Genomic DNA, 21488 nt, shown 5'->3' on the forward strand with positions numbered 1-21488 from the left:
ACTCAAGGCAGAATGACACTGCTTCTGATAACGGACACATAGGGGAAATCGCCAGGGAGATTTTCAAGCAAAGGTCTGCTGCAAAAGGGCCGTTTTCACAGAGTAAGGAGGAAGTTCCAGTGTGTAGGCACAGCCATAGAAATAGCTGAGCCTCTCATTCACTCAGCTGCTGGTGGGACAAGTACGTCCTCTTATTACTTTACAGTCCATGGATGGTGCCAAATGCCCTCCCTAAGGAGATTTGCCAGGCCCTGACGTTTTATTACTTCAGGCATTTGGCCAACACATGGCTGCTCCAGAAGGGCTTTTAGCTGATTACTTTTCTTAGATCTTGCTATTTCAGTTTTATCTTCGCACCGCTGCCTCCGTGACTGGTTGCTGATTATTTGATTTGCGCTGCATTTTATATTGGACTTGTTTAGCACATTTTAATTATTTTTTTTATCATGTGAGCCACTTTAGAGATCAATTTGTGGAGGGAAACAGGATGTGGGTGACTTGAAAGAATGAAATACAGAACCACCTGTACCCATGTTGCAAAACAAATAAAGCAAATAATCTGAATCGGGAACAAGACTATTCACGCAATAATAATTGATGGGTACATATGATAGAGAGAATCAGAATAATGTCACAGTTTAACTGGCCTTTGATAATGGTGAATGTAACAACTAAAATTCGGAGGGCCTACATAGGCTGAAATTGCACCCTGAAGCTGGCATTTGTAAATTTGCTGGACATCTTACTTGGTTTGTATAATATGGTTTTAAGTATTATTTATTATGTTGTTATTCATTTATTTTAATCTGGGCATTTTATGTATGTTCAGTATATTTTCCTTGTTTGTGACTACGTGTAGTTTAATTTATTGATGTTAGATTTATTTTACTGATGTTAGGCTTTAATTTGATGTTAGGTTTTAATGTTATTTTCATATGCAGGGTTTCTCTGGGATTTTATATCAGCATTCATTTGTTTTATGGAGGCATTGAATGTCTGCCGTTGTATGTTGGAATCCACCCTGAATCCCCTTGGGGAGATAGGGCAGAATACAAATAAAGTATTATTATTATTATTATTATTATTATTATTATTATTATTATTATTATTATTTATTTCTGTTGATGTAGTTTATTCTTTTGGATATATTCTATATTGTTTGCACTGTTGTTTTTGTGAGCCACTCCTAGCTCCCTTGGAGAGATGGGGCAGGATATATATAAAGATTTTTATTATTAGTATTAGTACTATTATTAAGCACTGGATTATGAATCTGGAGTTCAGTTCCCTACTTGGCAATTGAAAGCCAGTGGGGTTTTTTTGTGTCAGAGTGACTTGCGAAACTGCAAGTCGCTTCTAGTGTGAGAGAATGTGCCCTCTGCAAGGACGTTGCCCAAGGGACACCCAGATGTTTTGATGTTTTTACCATCCTTGTGGGAGGCTTCTCTCATGTCTCCACATGGAGCTGGAGATGATAGAGGGAGCTTATCCGCACTCTCCGCAGATTGGGTTTGAACCGGCAACCTTCAGGTCAGCAACCCAGCCGTCAAGTCATCAGTCCTGCTGGCCCAAGGGTTTAACCCACTGTGCTCCTGGGGGGTCCTAAATGATGGGTACATATGATAGAGAGAGTCAGAGTAATGTCATGGTTTAACTGGCCTTTGATAATGGTGAATGTAATAACTAAAATTCAGAGGGCCTACATAGGCTGAAATCGCACCCTGATGCTGGCATTTTTAAATTTGCTGGACATCTGGGCTAATTTGCTGGGCGTTTTATATATGTTCAGTGTATTTTCTTTGGTTGTTTATTTTTGTTGATGTAGTTTATTCTATATTGTTTGCACTGTTGTTGTTGTGAGCCATCCGAAGTTCCCTTGGAGAGATGGGGTGGGATATAAATAAAGATTTTTATTACTACTAGTATTAGTATTAAGCACTAGTTTATGAATCCAGAGTTCAATTTCCTACTTGGCAATGGAAGGCCAGTGGGTGACCTTGGGCAAATCATACTCTAAGCCACAGAAAATCCCATGAATGATCTGATAGAGCTGAAAATGACTTGAAAGCAACAGCTACAACTATGGGGTTGTTGTTTGTTTTTCGGGCTGTGTGGCCATGTTCCAGAAGTATTCTCTCCTGACGTTTCGCCCACCTCTGTGGCAGGCATCCTCAGAGGTTGTGAGGTATAGCTCACAACCTCCGAGGATGCCTGCCATAGAGGTGGGCGAAACATCAGGAGAGAATACTTCTGGAACATGGCCACACAGCCCGAAAAACAAACAACAACCCTGTGATCCCGGCCATGAAAGCCTTCAACAACACATAGCCACAATTCATGGAATAGTAGAGTTGGAAGAGACCTCATGGGCCATCCAGCCCAACCCCCTGCCAAGAAGAAGGAAATCGCATTCAAAGCACCCCCGACAGATGGCCATCCAGCCATTGTCCCCCAATCTGTATCTTTGCATTCCATTTTTTCTGCCGAAATGAAGTATCTTGCATTTGTCCCTGTTGAACTTCATTTTGTTAGTTTCGGCCCATCTCTCTAGTCTGTCAAGATCATTTTGAATTCTGCTCCTGTCTTCTGGAGTGTTGGCTATCCCTCCCAGTTTGGTGTCATCTGCAAACTTGATGATCGTGCCTTCTAACCCTTCGCCTAACTATTCTGTGTGATGGAGAGACAGGCTCCAAATACATGGTCACAGACCTGTTGGAGGCAATTCCGAAACATTGCGGCCTGCCTTGCTGTTTTTTGACTTGTATCTTTCTAAAACTGGAACCATGACCTTGGCAAGGAGGTAGAAAAGCATGTAGCGGAGGGAAATCATGCAGACATATCTTACATACAAAACATGGGGCAGTATCTTGCCTTTACCATCCATTTGCGTTATGTTTATCTCCCAATCTCTCTCTCTTTCTCTCGGTATGTGTGCGTGTTTGCTTGTTTGCCTGGAGGAACACAGCTAAGAAGCTGTTGATTCAAGCCTCGGCTGAAAAAACTGGTACTTTGCATGTATTCAGTCCCATCACCAGGAGATGGCACTGCCAGGTTAGGTGCTGCCTCGCTCTCTTCCTCCCTCCCTCCATCTCTCCATCCTTTTCCTCCCTCCTCCCCCATCTCCCCTCCTAAAGAGCTCTTTTCTGCTATATGTTGGGTACCATAGAGTGAGGCAGAGAACAGGAAGCGGAGGCAGGAGCAAGGAGGATTCTGGAAAGCTCTCTCTGAGGGTATTTCCCCCCCTCCTCTCCTCCTTTTCTAGCTGTGAAGGCAGAAATGGAAATGGAGCTATAGCTAGAAGGCATTGTGGCCCGAAACCTGGATCCTCCTCCCAATAGGAAGACAGCATTTTGTTTGCTTGTATGTATATGTGTGTGCTATTTTTTCCCTTTCATGATGTTGCTGGATGCTGTGTTGTGATTTGTCCCTCCCATTTCATCAGGTAAGCTGGCAAGCCATTTCCTCAGGCAGGCAACGGGATCTTAGCAACCAGAAATCCTGATGTTCAGCTAAAATTGAGAGAACTGAAGATCACTTTGAGATAGACCAATGGTAAGGATGCTACTGGGCTGGTGGGTGGTTTTGTAGTGTTCCCTTCACTCCTCCTCTTCTCCTTCCTCTTTCTCTTCTTTCGCCTCCTTTCTCTTTTCCTCCTCCTCCTCTTCTTCTTCCTCTTCCTCCTCTTCTTCCTCTTCCTCTTCTTCTTCCTCTTCTTCTTCTTTCCACCCGATCAAGGCAGCTGCTGTGCTTGCCTACCTGTGAGTAAACCCAATTGAATTTGAGGATGCTTATGTCTTCAGTAGACATGCATAGTCTTGGGTTCTAAAATCTGGTCCAGGATGCATTTACAGTAGAGTCTCACTCATCCAAGACTCGCTTATCCAGGGTTCTGGATTATCCAAGGCATTTTTGTAGTCAATGTTTTCAATATATCATGATATTTTGGTGCTAAATTCGTAAATACACTAATTACAACATAACATTACTGCGTATTGAACTACTTTTTCTGTCAAATTTGTTGTATAACATGATGTTTTGGTGCTTAATTTGTAAAATCATAACCTAATTTGATGTTTAATAGGCTTTTCCTTAATCGCTCCTTATTATCCAAGATATTCGTTTATCCAAGGTTCTGCCGGCCCGTTTAGCTTGGATAACTGAGACTACTGTATTTTCTTTCTCTCTCCTCCTCCCCTCTTTGGATACAATTTGTCAAATGTGATCTGCAGTTTTGTAAAACAATCAGCACGGGCGGTACTTTAGTTTTCCAGTGGAGGTCATGTTGATCTTGAGAGAGAGAGAGGGAGGAAAATAATAATATGTACCATTGGTGCCTTAGCATTAAAAAATCAGATGTGGTCATGAAGCTTTCACAATTTAGATACCACAATGAGAATACTTATGCTATTATGGCTCATCTATATTCTTTTTAACTGTGCTGAAAATTATTCTTTTACAAAGGTAAATTCGGTTTTCAATGTATATGTAATGTTACAATTATATATGTGATATCCTCTTATTTTCTACCATGGCACAGGGCTCACAAGGGGAGAAACATGTTATCCAGATGAGGGATGTTGAAGGAAGGCCCCATTTCAATCTATAATATGAACAACCAGCCCCTCCCTCCAAGCACAAGGCCTGTTAGGAAAGCAGACCATCACATGTATTTTCAATGTGCCAATTGTGTGAGGCTTTATTGATGTGCATCCTTAGGCAATGCTAATCATCATTTGTTGTAGCTAGATAACAAAGCTCTCTTTGGACTGAGACAGGTAGCTAATGATAACCAGCCTATTTTGCCTGGGGCTACTGAAATTTGTGGTCTTGCTTGTTACAGTGCCTCGCTTTCTTTTATATTTTCCCCTCCAGTAGGCTGACTTCCTATTAGGTTTGGAGTAAATTGTATGTTATGCATTGCTGTCAAAATAGGGTGCTATCCTAGATGTGCAACAGGAGCTTTTTTGGAGTGATCGACTAGATTGTAGGTACTGGACAAAATGTTTGGATTGTCTCTTGGCAGTGACATCACCAGGAAGATAAATGAATTTTATGTTGTTTTTTTTCTAATATTTTAGGTAGGATTGTTCTCAATTTCGGTACATATCCGATTGTAGATTTCTGATGGCTTTCTTTGGTACCAATTTATTTTATTTTTATTTCATTTTTTAAAGATTTCTGCTTCTATTTGCGCTGCCACTTCAGCATATTTTGCTTGACATGGATCTCAGCGTCTTATGGAGCATGAGAAATCTTTGCCGGAGGAATGTTAATTTTCTCTCAGTCAATCTGCCTTCTAGCTGGTTTGTGTGTTATGAAGCCGATGCTGCTTTGTGGTGCGTGCTCACTCCTTTTCTTACTGTACCTAAGGTTATGCTTGCACTTTATCCATCTGCTTGCTTTCAGACAGATAATATCTGCAATTGACTTAGGCGCCACACAACTATGGAGTAGAGGCCTAGAGATTGCGGTCCGTATGCCTGCATTGATTACGTAGGTATGAGTTGTTTGTGATTTGCAAAATATCTTGTTTCATTGTTTTGTTTTTAGCCAAGGGGCAAGAGTGAGATAATGTGTCATAAGCAACATGGATCACTGATGGGAATACTTTGCTAATTCACTTTGTCTGCTTTCTGTCAGATTCTTATCCAGGGTGAAGATTATTGCTCCTAGGATAATTAGAGTAGTTTGGGTTTATCCAGATGATCAGTTCAGGGCATGACACTAGCATATTTTATTACTGATGAGTCTGGAAGTCTTTATTCAAAGACAGTCTGGGAAGAGTATATTCCAACAAGAGTGGTTTCAAGGCAAAGAAGCTGAATGGGATAAAGGCCAAGAATCTATAATAGCTGGCAATGTGTCCCATAGAATTGGTCATCCATCTTCATCTAATCAGGAATCGGGGGAAGGGGGTGAACAGTTAAAATTCCCCTGACAATGTGCTTTCGACTTAAGTGCTTGACATCAAGCTAAAACATCTGTTTCAAGAGGCATCGGGTCAATAGTGAGTTTAATAATTGTGCATAAGATCAGGCACTATTTATTTATTTATTAAGAACTCAACTTACTTTTCAATTCATGCAACTTCTCAAGGTGGCTAACAATAAACTGGCTGTAAAACAGATCACAGATATGAAGTGGAACATCATTTCAGTCCAGCCTCATGGCAGTGTCACTTGACCAGGATAGAAGGGTAGTTTGGATGCATGAGGCCATTCCAGACAGCCTGAGATTATAGGAAACATCAGCATCTCCATTAATTTGCATAGTGGGAAGGGCCGGGTGGATCATCATAATAGATAGTGAGCTAAAAAGATTTCCCCCATCAAGGATCTTCATGTTTTGAAGGTCCTTGGATATATATATCCCCATAACAATCCTGTATCTGTGACCATTCTTGTACTGGTTTGCACTTTTTACCTTTGTCAACTTGATATAGACACAGAGTCTATTCCCATCCCAATTTGCACTTCCAAGAATTTGCAGCACTTTATCAGTCACCTCGTGTTTACAATATTTATATGGTGCACCTTACCCAGTCTAATTTTACAACCTCTCTATTTTGATCCATGTTTTTATAAGTTCTTGTCATTTGTTTTCATTGGCTAATGTTTACATTTTTATAATTGTGCATGTCTTTTGTCTATTGTTGTGTTTTATATTGCTATTGTTTTTATTCGGGCTTGGCCCCATGTAAGCTGCCCTGAGTCCCCTTTGGGGAGATAGAGGCGGGGTATAAAATAAAGTTGTTGTTGTTGTTGTTGTTGTTGTTGTTGTTGTTATTATTATTATTATTATTATTATTATTATTATTATTATTATTATATGTGCATGTGTAAGTCAGCTTTTGTCCCTAATGCCAGTTTTTGGGAGATACAGGCTTTCTCCATTTGCAAACCAATACATGAATATACTTAGAAGCCCCTGATAGTGCAGCGGGTTAAACTGCTGAGCTGCTGAACTTGCTGACTGAAAGGCTGGCTGTTCAAATCAGGGAGTGGGGTGAGCTCCCACTGTTAGCCCCAGTTTCTGCCAACCTAGCAGTTCAAAAACATGCAAATATGAGTAGATCAATAGGTACTATTCCAGCAGGAAGGTAAAGGCACTTCAAGCAGTCATGCCGGCCATATGACCTTGGAGGTGTCTACGGACAATGCTGGCTCTTCAGCTTAGAAATGGAGATGAGCACCAACCCCCAGAGTCGGACACGACTAGAGTTAATGTCAAAGAAAAACTTTTACCTTTACCTACATGATTATAATAACTCTCAGGTATGTAAAATGGTCATACCAAATGCTCCACTCAGACTCACACTGATGTCAATGATACTCACATGTAACTCTGTAGGAGTGCAGCGTCCTTTACTAGATGCCTGGGATTACACTCTGCCCAATCCCACTCTGTCAGAGACAGAAGCTCAGTCATTGAATCTGTCCATATAGTGAAGCCATTCCTCGTTTGTTCCTGCTATCAGAGTGGACCATTGGAGAAGGGCACAATGGCAGCCTTCCCCTTCAAATCAACTCACGTTGCTGAGTTTTGCCTCTAAACTGGGAATTGTCCTTCCATGTTGAGAGTATAGGGTTGTGAAAGGCTTTTCTATGTTCTAAAAAAGAAGAGGGCCATGTTACCACCAAATGTGAAAGAGCCCTTCTTCATTTCTTAATGGATCAGAACTCAGGAAAAAAGGGATCCGCAACCTAGGCTGTAATGCTCTGAGGGTATCAGATCTTGTCGGATCTTGGAATATAAGCAGAGTCAGGCTGGTTAATACTTTGATAAGGGACCACCAATGAACACCAGCTGCTGTAAAAAAGGTAAAGGTTTCCCCTGATGTTAAGTCCAGTCATGTCTGACTCTGGGGGTTGGTGCTCATCTCCATTTCTAAGCCGAAGAGCCGGCGTTATCCATAGACACCTCCAAGGTCATGTGGTCGGCATGACTGCATGGAGCGCCCTTACCTTCCCGCCGGAGCGGTACCTATTGATCTACTCACGTTGGCATGTTTTCGAACTGCTAGGTTGGCAGAAGCTGGAGCTAACAGCGGCCACTCACGCCACTCCTGGGGTTTGAACCTGGCACCTTTCGGTCTGCAAGTTCAGCAGCTCAATGCTTTAACACACTTCGCCATCGGGGCTCCAGCTGCTGTATGCTACGTATATTTGAAAATTCCTTGCCTTAGAAAGCCTTATGAAATTCATGGGGTTTCCATAGTCAACGGGTAACTTGAAGGCACACATACACCCGGGGTTTTTGAAAAGAGGGTAACCTGTAGTACATGGCCTGGTTGCTTCCATTTTCACCGTCATTAAGATGCTGTGACAATTAGGGATGATGAGGGAGTGGGATGTTGCCACTTTTAATATGTTTTATGTTGATTTAAAAGTATTATTCATTTTCCAGTTAAAGTTTGCATGTATTTTTCATTATTGGAGTAACAAATTCAGCAAGGGAAGGTTTTGCTTCCACTGCCTCTCCACACTAGAATGTCTCCGCCTGTTGAATTTCTGCATGTCATAACTATAAGAGGTAGTAACTCTAATTGGATTGTGCATAAGCTTGAAAATCAAATTTGCATGTGAAAACCAAATTGAAACCATGCTATGGTGTTCTCGTCAGTTCATGCTGATGTTATTATCAAGTTGATAAGCACATATGAAAAGTCAACACAAAGCTTTATGTCCTCATAGAGGGCTACTTGCTTTATTTGTTTTTAAATGTCTAACATGTTTTGACCACTATCAGCGTTTGCTTTTCTTGGGGACAATACTAAAATAAAATCATCATTCTATTTAATACATTAACAAGGACAACACAAAATTAGTTAAATTCTCTATAAACACATATATTACATTATTTTACATAAATCTTTACACATTTCTGGAGTTGTATAATACACCCTCCAAAAAAAATGGACCATTAAGCAAATTATCCATGGACTCAGATAGTAAGGAAGATATGACAGTAAACAGAAGGAACATGTAGGCTGATTGCATCATATTGCTTTGTGACCAATTTCAGAAACACTGTTGGTCTTTTCTTCCTCTCCTGACTGTGCCTTGTGTAATGTAGGATAATGGAATCTATATGTTTTCAAAGAATATAACTAATATGTGTTGTTGCTGGCAATGTATTACAATGAATTATATTTGCCATTTTACTGTGGCCGCTGAGGAAGGACAATTCTGGTCATGGTTGAAACACATTGGGCTTTAAAAACAAATAGGGCAAGCAACTACTATCTATTAGCATGTGGAATTGGCCTTCTTATTTGCTTTGACTTTGCTATTTTTAGTAGCACATCCTAGTTAAATGGTTGAAATTTGCCCTTACTGTGTGCCTTCAGATCAACTCAGATTTGGAGCCTCCGGTGGCCTAGGGGATAAAAGCCTTGTGACTTGAAGGTTGGGTTGCTGACCTGAAGGCTGCTAGGTTCGAATCCCACCCGAGGAGAACGCGGATGAGCTCCCTCTATCAGCTCCAGCTCCATGCGGGGACATGAGAGAAGCCTCCCACAAGGATGGTAAAACATCAAAACATCCAGCCATCCCCTGGGCAATGTTCTTGCAGACGGCCAATTCTCTCATTCCAGAAGCAACTCCGGTTGCTCCTGACACGAAAAAAAACAACCCTCAGATTTAAGGCAAACCAATCATAGAGGTTTTGTAACATTTCTTCCCAGGAGAATTGCCATTTGCCTTCTTAGGTTCAAAGTGACTTTTCCAAAGCCATCCAGTGGGTTTCCATGGCTGAGTAGAGAATCAAACCCTAGTCTTCAGGGTTAAATCCAGTGCTCAGACCTCTACTTGATCTATGCACTATAAAGGCAAAAATACTTGCTTCTTGTGTGTTTACGGACCCATCTACATTGCATATAATGCAGTTTGAAACTGCATTATATGGTCAGTGTAGACCAGGCATGGGAAAACTAAGGGCTGTAGATTCATATAATGCAGCTCAATGCAGTTAAATTGTATTATATTAGTCTACACTTATAATATAACACAGTTTCAAAGTGCATTATATGGCAGTGTAGATGAAGCCCCAAGTCTTAGTTGTTCTGTCTCATAGGGACCTAGTTGTACCACAGTTACTATCTTATAAGGTAAATTATGGCCGGATTTTGTTGAAATTGACATACCGTCAATTCAGCATTTGAAGGCCGGCTATTGGAGTCATTACTTTCTCTTATTTATCTAGCTCTTGTCTCCAAGGTTCTTAGAGAGGTACACAGTGTTCCAGTTTGAGGAAAATAATCTGAGAATTGAAAAATAGGCCTCTGGTGAAGACCATGTGGATGTGTATATGCCTTCAAGTCATCTGTAGATTTATGGCAACCCTTGAATTTCATAGGGTTTTCTTAGACAGGAATACTGAGGAATGCTTTTGCGAGTTCCTTTCTCTGAAATATAGCCTACAGAACATTGTGTTGATTACTGGTCTCCCATTCAAGCATTAGCCAGGGCTGACACTGCTTAGTTTCCACATCTGGTGCCTTTAGCAACCTATTACATTTTTGGCAGCCACATTAACTGTGTTGGTGGTAGTGAATTGAATTTAAAGGAAATACATTGTGGTTACAAGATTGCTATTGTATGGATTCTCCAGGAAGTCTTAACATTTATGGTCAAATTAATGATGAAAATGCATGCTTTCTGTGGCACAGTTACCAGAAGTTCTTTTCTGTGCTAATTTTTTTTTTGCAAATGCTTTCTTTCTCTCTCTTTCTCCCTCTCTCTGACACAGGCTAAACATAGGGGCAATGAAACATCTGTTTGAACACTTCTAATGTACCTAAGCACTTTAGGTGCATATGTATTTTCAGCTATTAAACTTATTTTTGTCAGCTGCTTTGGAATCTTGAGATCTAGAGTAAACAAAAAGTAAACAACATCATCTGAAGTTCGGAACAGAGGAATTTAAGAACAGTGTTCATGTTTGTGTTTGTACCATTATTTGTTAAAATCATTCCACATCCCTTGGTGATGAATAGTATTATTCTTTAAAAACAGCAGTGGACTATATCAGGAAATGCAAGATCAGAATGAGAACTGGAATGTGAGAAATTTCTTAAACATTTTTTCAAATCTTAATAGCTTCTATTCTGACACTTTAAAGAGTATTGAGCATCACAGCAATATGAATTACTCGCATGTCTATTTTCCTGCTTTTAGTGTAATTTCTGAAGTGGGATTTTTGTGTGATATTGTCTTGTGTTTTAAATATTCAGGTTTACTCATGGAAAGGAGTGTTTTGTGAGGATTAGGGGTATAAAGATTCAAAGTGATTTCTGGAATTTATTTATATCAAATGTTGATAATTTATGTGAATGAGGTAAGGAACTTTTGGGCTTTCAGGTGTTGTTGAACACTACTCCCTTCACTTCTAGACATCATACACGACAGTGAGAGATAATGGGAGTTGAAGTCATAGTATCATAGAATCATAGAGTTGGAAGAGACCTCATGGGACACCCAGTCCAACCCCGTGCTAAGAAGCAGGAAATCGCATTCAAAGAACCCCCGACAGATGGCCATCCAGCCTCTGCTTAAAAGCCTCCAAAGAAGGAGCCTCCACCACAGTCTGGAGCAGAGGGTTCCACTGCTGAACAGCTCTCACAGTGAGGAAATTCTTCCTGATGTTCAGACAGGAATCTCCTTTCCTGTAGTTTGAAGCCATTGTTCCGCGTCCTATTCTCCAGGGCAGCAGAAAACAAGCTTCCTCCCTCCTCCCTATGACTTCCCCTCTCATATTTATACATGGCTCCAATTTTATATAGAAAGCTAGTCCTCTTCCTTGGACTAAAATTAGAAAATTTTATATGGTTGTGTTGAACACCAATTTGATTGATTATTCCCTTCTCAGTCTGAACATGAGTATTATAAATTTCAGTGAAGTCTTGTGCAGTGCAGAATGTGATCACATGCGCTAATTGTCCCTCCTTCTTTTCAGTTAAGATAGGAAAAAGGAATTGTACATTGCTAAATATCCAAGAAGACTGTGGGAGTTAGAATTGATGCAATTATTATTATTATTATTTTATTATGACACAGCAAACAAGATAGATATGCTGTATTTCGTATCACAAAATCACAAGTCGAACACTTCCCAAGTGTCTAGGACTGCGTGATGTATTTTCGGATGATGCGTGCAGATCCCAGTAGGCTGGCCTTTTGCAGTTGGCAGATCGTAATTTTGTCAATGTCTATTGTTTCCAAATGCCGTCTGAGATCTTTTGGCATGGCACCCAATGTGCCGATCACCACCGGGACCACCTGTACTGGTTTCTGTCAGAATCTTTGAAGTTCAATCTTGAGGTCCTGATAGCGGCTGAGTTTTTCCTGTTGTTTTTCGTCAATGTGACTGTCACCTGGGATGGCGACATCAATGATCCAAACCTTTTTCTTTTCCACAACTGTGATGTCTGTGTGTTGTGTTCCAGAACTTTGTCAGTCTGGATTCGGAAGTCCATTATTATTATTATTATTATTATTATTATTATTATTATTATTATTATTATTATTATTTATAATCAATGGTTTTGCTTCTTAAAGAACCCTACATAGCTCACCTCAGAAAAGCAAATTGTCCAGCTGATAAACTGCAGGCTTCCAACTCTCATCTGAAACCCCACAGGGGAAATTCTACTACCAGTTCTATACTCTGAGCTTTACACAACCTTGACTCTCAGTGAATTTGATATAACTTACTTCCCCAAAAAGGATGCTTAAACTTATGCAAGCAGCGTGCCATTTTTCCCCCATACATGCTTGGCCTTGGGGAAAAGTTAGTGCTATTGTGAGTTTTACTGAAATTACATGGGACAGTTTGGTTGGGAAGAGGTAAAATATGGGGAGTAGTTTTTGCTTGCAAGGTGAAAAGTTTGTGGTCTCAGTGCAGCAGATTGTGTCTTCTCTGTAACAGCAGAATCTCTTTCCTCTTGCAGTCTTTTATGTATTCTAAAAACCAGCTCCAGCTGGCTAGGAAACCCTCTATCACAGTGGTTCTCAACCTGGGGTCCCCAGATGTTTTTGGCCTTCAGCTCCCAGAAATCCTAACAGCTGGTAAACTGGCTGGGATTTCTTGGAGTTGTAGGCCAAAAACATCTGGGGACCCCTGCCTAGCACCAGTTTTCAGGAGTAAAGAAAAAGTAGAAAAGTGTCATCATGTAGTTTACATCACCAGCGATGAAAGACCATTGGGGTTGAAATGCAAATAATCTCGACCAGAGCTTTGAACATTTTTCCTCTCCCTTCAAGCCCAATAAATGTTTACAAGACTCCAAATATAAAGGTATAGGTATATAAAATACGTATAAAATTGAACATTTACTGATAATAACCCAGCATTTCCAAAGCTTAATAAACAGGCTGATTTCCCCTTTTGTGAAGTTGTCACCTTGAGTCCCACTAGTGGGAGAAAAGTGGGATAAAAATAAAGATGACAATAATAATAATAACAACAACAGGAAAAACTCAGCCGTTATCAGGACCTCAAGATTGAACTTCAAAGACTCTGGCAGAAACCAGTACAGGTGGTCCCGGTGGTGATCAGCACACTGGGTGATGTGCCGAAAGATCTCAGCCGGCATTTGGAAACAATAGACATTGACAAAATTACGATCTGCCAACTGCAAAAGGCCACCCTACTGGGATCTGCACACATCATCCGAAAATACATCACACAGTCCTAAACACTTGGGAAGTGTTCGACTTGTGATCTTGTGATACGAAGTCCAGCATGTCTATCTTATTTGCTGTGTCATACAATGTTGTTGTGTCAATAATAATAATAATAATAATAATAATAATAATAATAATAGAGCTGAAGCACTTTCTGCAGTGTCCACTGTAAATGTCGTTGTGTAAATGGGTGGCATTCATTAACCTTTTACTGTTGCCAAATTTCTTGTGGCCCCCAACATTGAGCTAAGGGGAACCCTATTTGGGGTTGGGACCCACAGTTTAAGGATCAGTGATCTGGAAAACACCAAACGGAGAAATTGCATTAGAAGATCACTGTAATAGCATTGCCAGGTTAGATATTGGAACAGAGGAGATATGTCATCTCAATTTGTCTCCATGTCTGATTAGTATTGCCAGGTTTTTGAAATTGCAGTAAAGAATAGTTGGAATCCATGACATGCATTGTTGACAATCAGAAAGCAGGGATGAACATGTTTTTGATCTACCTAAATACCAAATGTAAGTACTGATTTTAGTTAACTTAGCAGAGCCGCCGGTGGTGAAATGGGTTAAACCCTTGTGCCGGCGGAACTGTTGAACGAAAGGTTGGCGGTTCGAATCTGGGGAGCAGGGTGAGCTCCCATCTGTCAGCTTTAGCACCCCATGTGAGGACATGAGAGAAGCCTCTCACAGGATGGTAAAACATCAAATATTCGGACACCCCCTGGGAAACAACCTTGCAGACGAACAATCTTCTCACACCAGAAGCGACTTGCAGTTTCTCAAGTCGCTCCTGACATAAAAAAAAAGTTAACCATGAAAAGTCAGTTTTCCATATTTGCTGGGGTTAGGGACACAGCACTCACATGAATTTAGAAAACTTGTGATTTTTTTTTTAAAAAAACTACTTTTTAACCTGACAGAATGCCTGTGCTCCTTGATTGTCAACTACTGTCACATATTGCCCACCATTGGAGGACCTATTCCTAGAGAGATTGTTTGAAACATTTTAATCAAATCTGTAAAAGGCAAAACTGCAAAGTAGTGGGCAAGAATAGCATGGCTTTCTATTTTTCATTGGCAAAATAAGGCTCATTAGAAGAAATGCTTCTTGTCAGTACCTTACAATGCTTCCACTATATGACAGTATATTAGATAAAAGGACTACATTCAAAGACACTTACCCTAAGTAAGACATAACAAAAGTAGACAGCAAAAAGCTGGATAAATGAAAGCCAAAACAGAAACTTATTTCTGTTGTTGTTGTTGTTGTTGTTGTTGTTCTGATTTGAAGGCAATTAGCTCTTACAAAGACTCCTGATAGTGTGGTGGGTTCTCTACAATTTTATTTTTTAGGTATGAAGTAAACAAGATTGATAAAAAGGAGCTATTTTTCAAAAAAATATGTACATGTTCTTGAATTGCATATGCATGATGGTCTAGCAGCTGCTGTACATTGAAAGGATTATGTGACTTAGGACTAACATTTATTCTAGAAAGTATTCCCGTGGCTTACTAACAAAATGAACAACAAATAATTCTTCCGCCATGGGATTTATCTCTTATTCAGGCTGCTATTCTTTCAAGGAGAAAACCGTAGTGAAGAGAATTCCATTTCCTTGCAGGCGGTTACCCAGTTAACCAGAAGAGCAAAGAAATGGAACAGTTAGTACTGAAAGTCTATTAAAATGTCAGACTGAATTCTTCATAAATTCCCATATTAAGCACATTTGTATCTCAAATTTATAGTCAAGGATTCCAAGGAGGATAAAATCAAGTGTCATGCACTTGTGGTTCCTTTGGGAAGAGGTTGTACATGCACTCATTCTATTTTTGTTATTTATTTTTCTTTCTTTCCAGGAATTCAAAGCAATGTGAGTTGTTCTTTACTCCACTTCAAGTATATTATTCTCACAACCATGTGAGATTAGTTTATGTGGAGAAATAGTGACCCACTTAAAATCGCCTCTCAGATTTCACAGCAAACCATGGGCTCGACCTTGAGTCTCCTTGGCACACAATTGGGTCCTGGTTTAAACACTGAACTTTTGCACCATATATTTCAGGTCTCATTGAATTCACTGACAAGCCAATGTCGAAAATTGTATGAGCTTAAGGGTACATTATCCCACGCTTCCTATGGGAATTTGAAAAGAAAAAAAAAAGCAGCCAGGAATTGTGGAAGTTATCAGATTTAATCAAGTATAAGGCACCATCAATTTTAATGCACACTTCAGTTTTCAAAAAACCTGGGGGGGAAAGGATTAGCTTGTAAACATAAATGTACCTATTTGTGTGTGTTTTTGGGAGTCTGTTGTCTGGCTACTGCAGTTTGAAGCTGGCTCCAATTTGCATTGACTGGTGAGTGTAAGATGGGGCCTAGGAGTCGCCACAAGTCAGAAATGTCTTGATGGCATACAACAGCAACAATCACATTTTATATTGACTTAATTTTGGATTTGTCTTGGCTACTGGCTTAACACTGTTTTATTAAATCATACCATCATGCTGTGTAGTTTACTTCAGTACCTGGAAGAAATGGATAGGTCCAGGATTAATCTCCAAGAAAACATTAACTGTATATACTCGAGTATAAGCCGACCCGAATATAAGCCGAGGCACCTAATTTTACCACAAAAAAACTGGGAAAACATTGACTCAAGTATAAGCCGAGAGTGGTAAATTTCAGAAATAAAAACAGATACCAATAAAATTACATTAATTGAGGCATCAGTAGGTTAAATGTGTTGTCGAAGGCTTTCATGACCGGGATCACAGGGTTGTTGTATGTCTTTCGGGCTGTGTGGCCATGTTCCAGAAGTATTCTCTCCTGACATTTCGCCCACATCTATGGCAGGCATCCTCAGAGGTTGTGAGGTATGGATAAACTTTATCCATAATAAACTTTATCCATACCTCACAACCTCTGAGGATGCCTGCCATAGATGTGGGCGAAACGTCAGGAGAGAATACTTCTGGAACATGGCCACACAGCCCAAAAGACATACAACAACCCAGTAGGTTAAATGTTTTTGAATATTTACATAAAGCTCTAATTTAAGATAAAATTGTCCAACTCTGATAAAATCATTATTCTCATCTTCTTCAATGTAAATGTGCTTATGTATCATTTTAATAATAATTGAGTAAAATAATACATGTAATAATAATAATTATAATAATAATAAATACAGGAAAATAATACATGTAGTAAAATAATAAATGTAATAATAAGATCAGAGTGAAATAATAAATGTATTATTATTAATAATAAAAATAGAGTAAAATAAATGTAATAGTAGCAACAATAATAGAGAAAAATAATAAATGTAATAATACCAATAATAATAGAGAAAAATAATAAATGTACCATATATTCTCGAGTATAAACTGACCCAAATATAAGACAATGAGGACCCTCACCTGAGTATAGCCAAGGGGGGCTTTTTCAGTATTAAAAAAAGGGCTGAAAAACTAGGCTTATACTCGAGTATATACAGTACTTAGAAATCTAAGGGACCTGAGGTAAAGACTACCTGTTATATCTCAGGTAAGAAGGTGACCTACTGTTGGTACATGATCCACCTTCTCTATAATTATTTTAACGGATCCTTGTTAGAGTGCCATATTTGACATTTAAAATGCCAAAATTTGAAATATATTTATTTTTTCTTCCTGTCCTTTTCACTCTTTAGGAAGGAGCCACACTGCTGCCTATTTGGTCATTTCCCATTTTAAGTTGTTCTTGTCAGAAAATGAGGCATCAAGTGTCTTAATAGCTTCATAACTTAAAACTGATTTTCCAGGAAAAAAATGCACAGATCTGCACCCTCAGCTTTATAATATTCTTATTCAGGAATAGGAAAGAAAATAGTAAAGAAAAGGTTAAGGGAAGAAAGAAGAAAAACCAGAAATAAATCTCACACTGACTAAATTAATTGTTGTAGGAACTATCTAGTGCCACTGGCAACAGACCATTATTCTTATCTAAATGGAACAAGTAATGCAGTTGTATGATTTAAATAGCATTGATCTAAGTCTTTCCTTGGATATAGAGATAAAGGATCTCTACATCCAAGGAATTGTTGGCAGGAATGTCTACTATATGAGTTACTGTATATACTCAAGTATAAGCTTAGTTTTTCAGCCCTTTTTTAGGACTGAAAAAAACCTCCTCGGCTTGTACTCGGGTGAGGGTCCTGGTGGGCTTATATTCAGGTCGGCTTATACTCAAGTATATATGGTATATTTATTATTTTTCTCTATTATTATTGATATTGTTACATTTATTATTTTGCTCTATCATTGTTGTTACTTTTATATTTATTTTACTCTATTTTTATTATTATTAACATATTTACTATTTTACTCTATTGATTATTACATTTATCATTTTACTGCATTTATTATTACATTTATTAGAGTGGAATAAGCACCCGCTGTTACCCCAGCTCCTGCCAACCTAGCAGTTCGAAAACATACCAATGTGAGTAGATCAATAGGTACCGCTCTGGCGGGAAGGTAATGGCGCTCCATGCAGTCATGCCGGCCACATGACCTTGGAGGAGTCTACAGACAACACCGGCTCTTCGGCTTAGAAATGGAGATGGGCACCAACCCCCAGAGTCGGTCACGACTGGACTTAACATCAGGGGAAAACCTTTACCTTTACCTATGATTATTAAAAGGATACATAAGCACATTTACATTGAAGAAGATGAAAATAATGATTTAATCAGAGTTGAACAGTCATATCTTAAATTACAGTTTGATGTAAAGATTCAAAAACATTTAAACTACTGATGCCTCAATTAATGTAATTTTATTGGTATCTCAGTTTATACTGGAGTCAATGTTTTCCCAGGTTTTTTTGTGGTAAAATTAGGTGCCTCGGCTTATATTCGGGTCAGCTTATACTTGAGTATATACGGTATTTAATACATATAACATGTTTTTATCAGTCTTTATGGAGTGCATTGGGAGCCAAATATTGTATTTTAGGAAATCTTCAATTGCTTGGGTGGTTGTGTCAGATGTTGTGCAAGATCTTGGAGAGCCACTTTCCCACCTGTCTCTTCAAATAGTATTTTTAATACACATTTTTGGAATTTTAAAAGCTAAAAATGGTTCACACACTAGATGGCTATTGAGTTCTCCAGTTTTGTCTTTACTCTCAGCATGGTTCCATGAGTCAGCTTCCTGCCTCAGAGAAAACCAAAGCATGCTTGACTAGCAACTTGCTTAAATCTGCAGGTGGCTGGATGAGCCTGCTTTACTATTCCCTGAAAATGAAAACCTCGTGATTTGTGGTACCAAGAAAAGGCACCAACCCCTCAACAGAGAGCTTCTTCAATTTATTCTTTGCCTTCACTTCCTCTCAAATAAATGAGAGGTTTCTGTCTTTCCTGGATGGGCTCTTTGACACTTCTTTCCTTTGTGTGTGGGTTTCTCTGTATCATGACACTGTCATGCCCACTTTCCTTCCTTGTCCTTCTTCTCACCATAGTTAAATTCCAAGTCGGTTTGAGTAACGGTTTGCTCAGAAATTTCAGTCAAGATTGTTTGGTTGAGACTGATATTTGACGAGAGGTTTGCTTGATCTCAGTGATGGAGAAGGCCAGTTAGTGGAGTCTCGGAGGCTAGAGTACATCCCTGGCGTAGCTTTCTGCAAACTGAGCGTTGTTAACTTCCAGATACCATTAAAATTAGCTCACTGTTTGGATTAGGAGAATCTAAGGCATAGGAGGACAACTTCAATAGATCTAGAGACCAATTAGATGTCAGAGTAATTTAAGCAGCGCAGCAGCAGTTGGATAGAGTCAGTAGAACACAGAACGAAGTGACATCAGAGACGATGGTAAAACTATATACAAGTTTTACTGAAAGCAGTAATAAAGACAGACTTGTAGACAATGGACACAGGACTTGACTCTCAGCAGACAGCACTCGACTCAACTCAGAACAGAGCAGAACAGATCTGATATAATCAGCAATGCACACACACTTGTGTCTGGACGCTCCCTGGTTCCAGACACACATCAAGGACATCACAGCTTCTCCGTAATTAACTCTTTCCAGACTATGTTACACTCTGGATGATGCAATCAGTATGCAATACAGGCAAGACACAAATTTTATTTAAACACTACCAATACACAAATCCCACATTAACATTAGAGACCAATTTTATGTCCCCCTACCTGGACTGTTGTTGACTATATCCCTTTAAAAATATTTTCCCTCCATTATTCCAAAAAAGCTCCTCAAATAAAGTAGAAATTGCTTTAGCATCTGCATATTTTTGGTCAAGTAAGCCTAAGAATCTTGATTTAAAGGGGAATGGCTCCCTGATGTTTTAGGAAACATTATTTCTTTTACTTCAACCTGCATTTCAGTGTTCCTCTGGCTTTCAGTTGGGACATCCCTGACCTCCAACCATGTGCCAAAACTGAAAGGGAACTGTGTTATCTATCAGTGGTTTAAGGGATTTGATGGTGCTGACAGTGAACTTTCTAAAAATGAACAAACCAAAATAAGCACATTTTTCATCCATGATTGCACAACTGTAATGTCACAAAAGCTAAGGTGAAGAACTCCAGCAGCTGTTGGCTAAATTGTTCAGTTCCTAGAAAGGTTTGGAGCAGGAGAAAGGATCTCAGGTGGCAAGAGGTTAAGAAGCAGAGCATGTGCATCAGCCATAAGATTTGGTTTGGATCCCAGTTTGGCAATTTGTTCTGCTTGGTTAAATTCAGAGCTGCCTAAAAAGCACATCTTGGTTTGGTAGCTCCTTCTAATGGCCATTGCTTGTTATTTATCAGTGATGGAATTTCTCCATTCTGCTAATATTTTCAGAACATGTCTTCACTGGTCTAGTCCTGTGATGTGAAAAGTATCTTCATATATACTGGTTTATTACAATGCTAAAAAAGAGTTTCCAGTAATCTGTTATATGGTGGCATTTGATACCATACGTGGAAATCAATCTTCTCATTTTATCCTAATGTTTTTAAGGTCCTTCAGTCTTAATTTGGACAAAAAGTGGCAATGTGACTGGACTCTTTTTAAAAAGCTGTTGTTTGGCTGTGCCATAATGGGAGGAATCTGCTGACAGGAGGAGCATTTTTGTTTCATCCAGTGATCAGGATGGGATGTCTTGAGTTCATTTTGTCTCTCGAGGAGAAGAAGATTTCATAGCCCACAACTATTTGAAGATCTGCCGCTACCCAGATATAACAAGGTAGGATGCATTTACAGTCTTTGCTTTTCAGCTGTATTTCATATTAGAGTTTCATTCATGTCCTCATTTTTGCACCAACACAAATCATTTGGCCCTTGCTGGATTACTTGGTACCGCTCAACTGCAGTACTTCAAAGAATTTGTATCTTGCATCCATTTAAACTTCACATTTGGTCTGATTTTCTCGCATACCTTTGTCTTCTTAGGTCTCTTTCCCATTAATTGGCTCATCTTCTCTCTTCTCCTTCCTTTATCTCAGTACAGATTTTGGCCATTTGTCTATTATGTCTTGCCCGAGTAGCCAAAGCATTTTCACCAGGGTGAACATGATAAAGGAATCATATGATTGAGCTGCCCCATTTGGGATCTGGCATACAGTGATAATTTCAGGGCTGTCCATGCCAAAACACTGCCACACTCCAGATGTAACTCAAAAGTAGATTTAGAGAGGGCAGAAAATATAACAAGAGGTATAGAGTACAAAATTACCTATGTTAGGGAGCCCCGGTGGTGAAGTGTGTTAAAGCACTGAGCTGCTGAACTTGCGGACCGAAAGGTCACAG

The 21488-nt window shown here is 39.4% G+C and overlaps 1 protein-coding gene across 7 annotated transcripts in view; it reads left to right on the forward strand.

Moving 5' to 3' along the window:
* The first annotated feature begins 3130 nt into the window (after positions 1–3130).
* The window catches only part of scn3a (sodium channel, voltage-gated, type III, alpha subunit), a 112041-nt gene continuing 93683 nt past the window's right edge, over positions 3131–21488 (forward strand). The window contains exons 1-4 of one of the 7 annotated variants that reach the window (XM_062969230.1): positions 3131–3360; positions 3443–3552; positions 5407–5497; positions 20700–20925. The gene's annotated coding sequence lies outside the window, so the exon portion shown is untranslated. The remainder of the gene's footprint in view (positions 3361–3442; positions 3553–5406; positions 5498–20699; positions 20926–21488) is intronic. The other 6 variants (XM_062969231.1, XM_062969232.1, XM_062969233.1 and 3 more) reach the window with 6 other exon arrangements.

This window comes from Anolis carolinensis, chromosome 1, assembly GCF_035594765.1.
Source record: "Anolis carolinensis isolate JA03-04 chromosome 1, rAnoCar3.1.pri, whole genome shotgun sequence".
NCBI classification, from domain to species: Eukaryota; Metazoa; Chordata; class Lepidosauria; order Squamata; family Dactyloidae; genus Anolis; species Anolis carolinensis.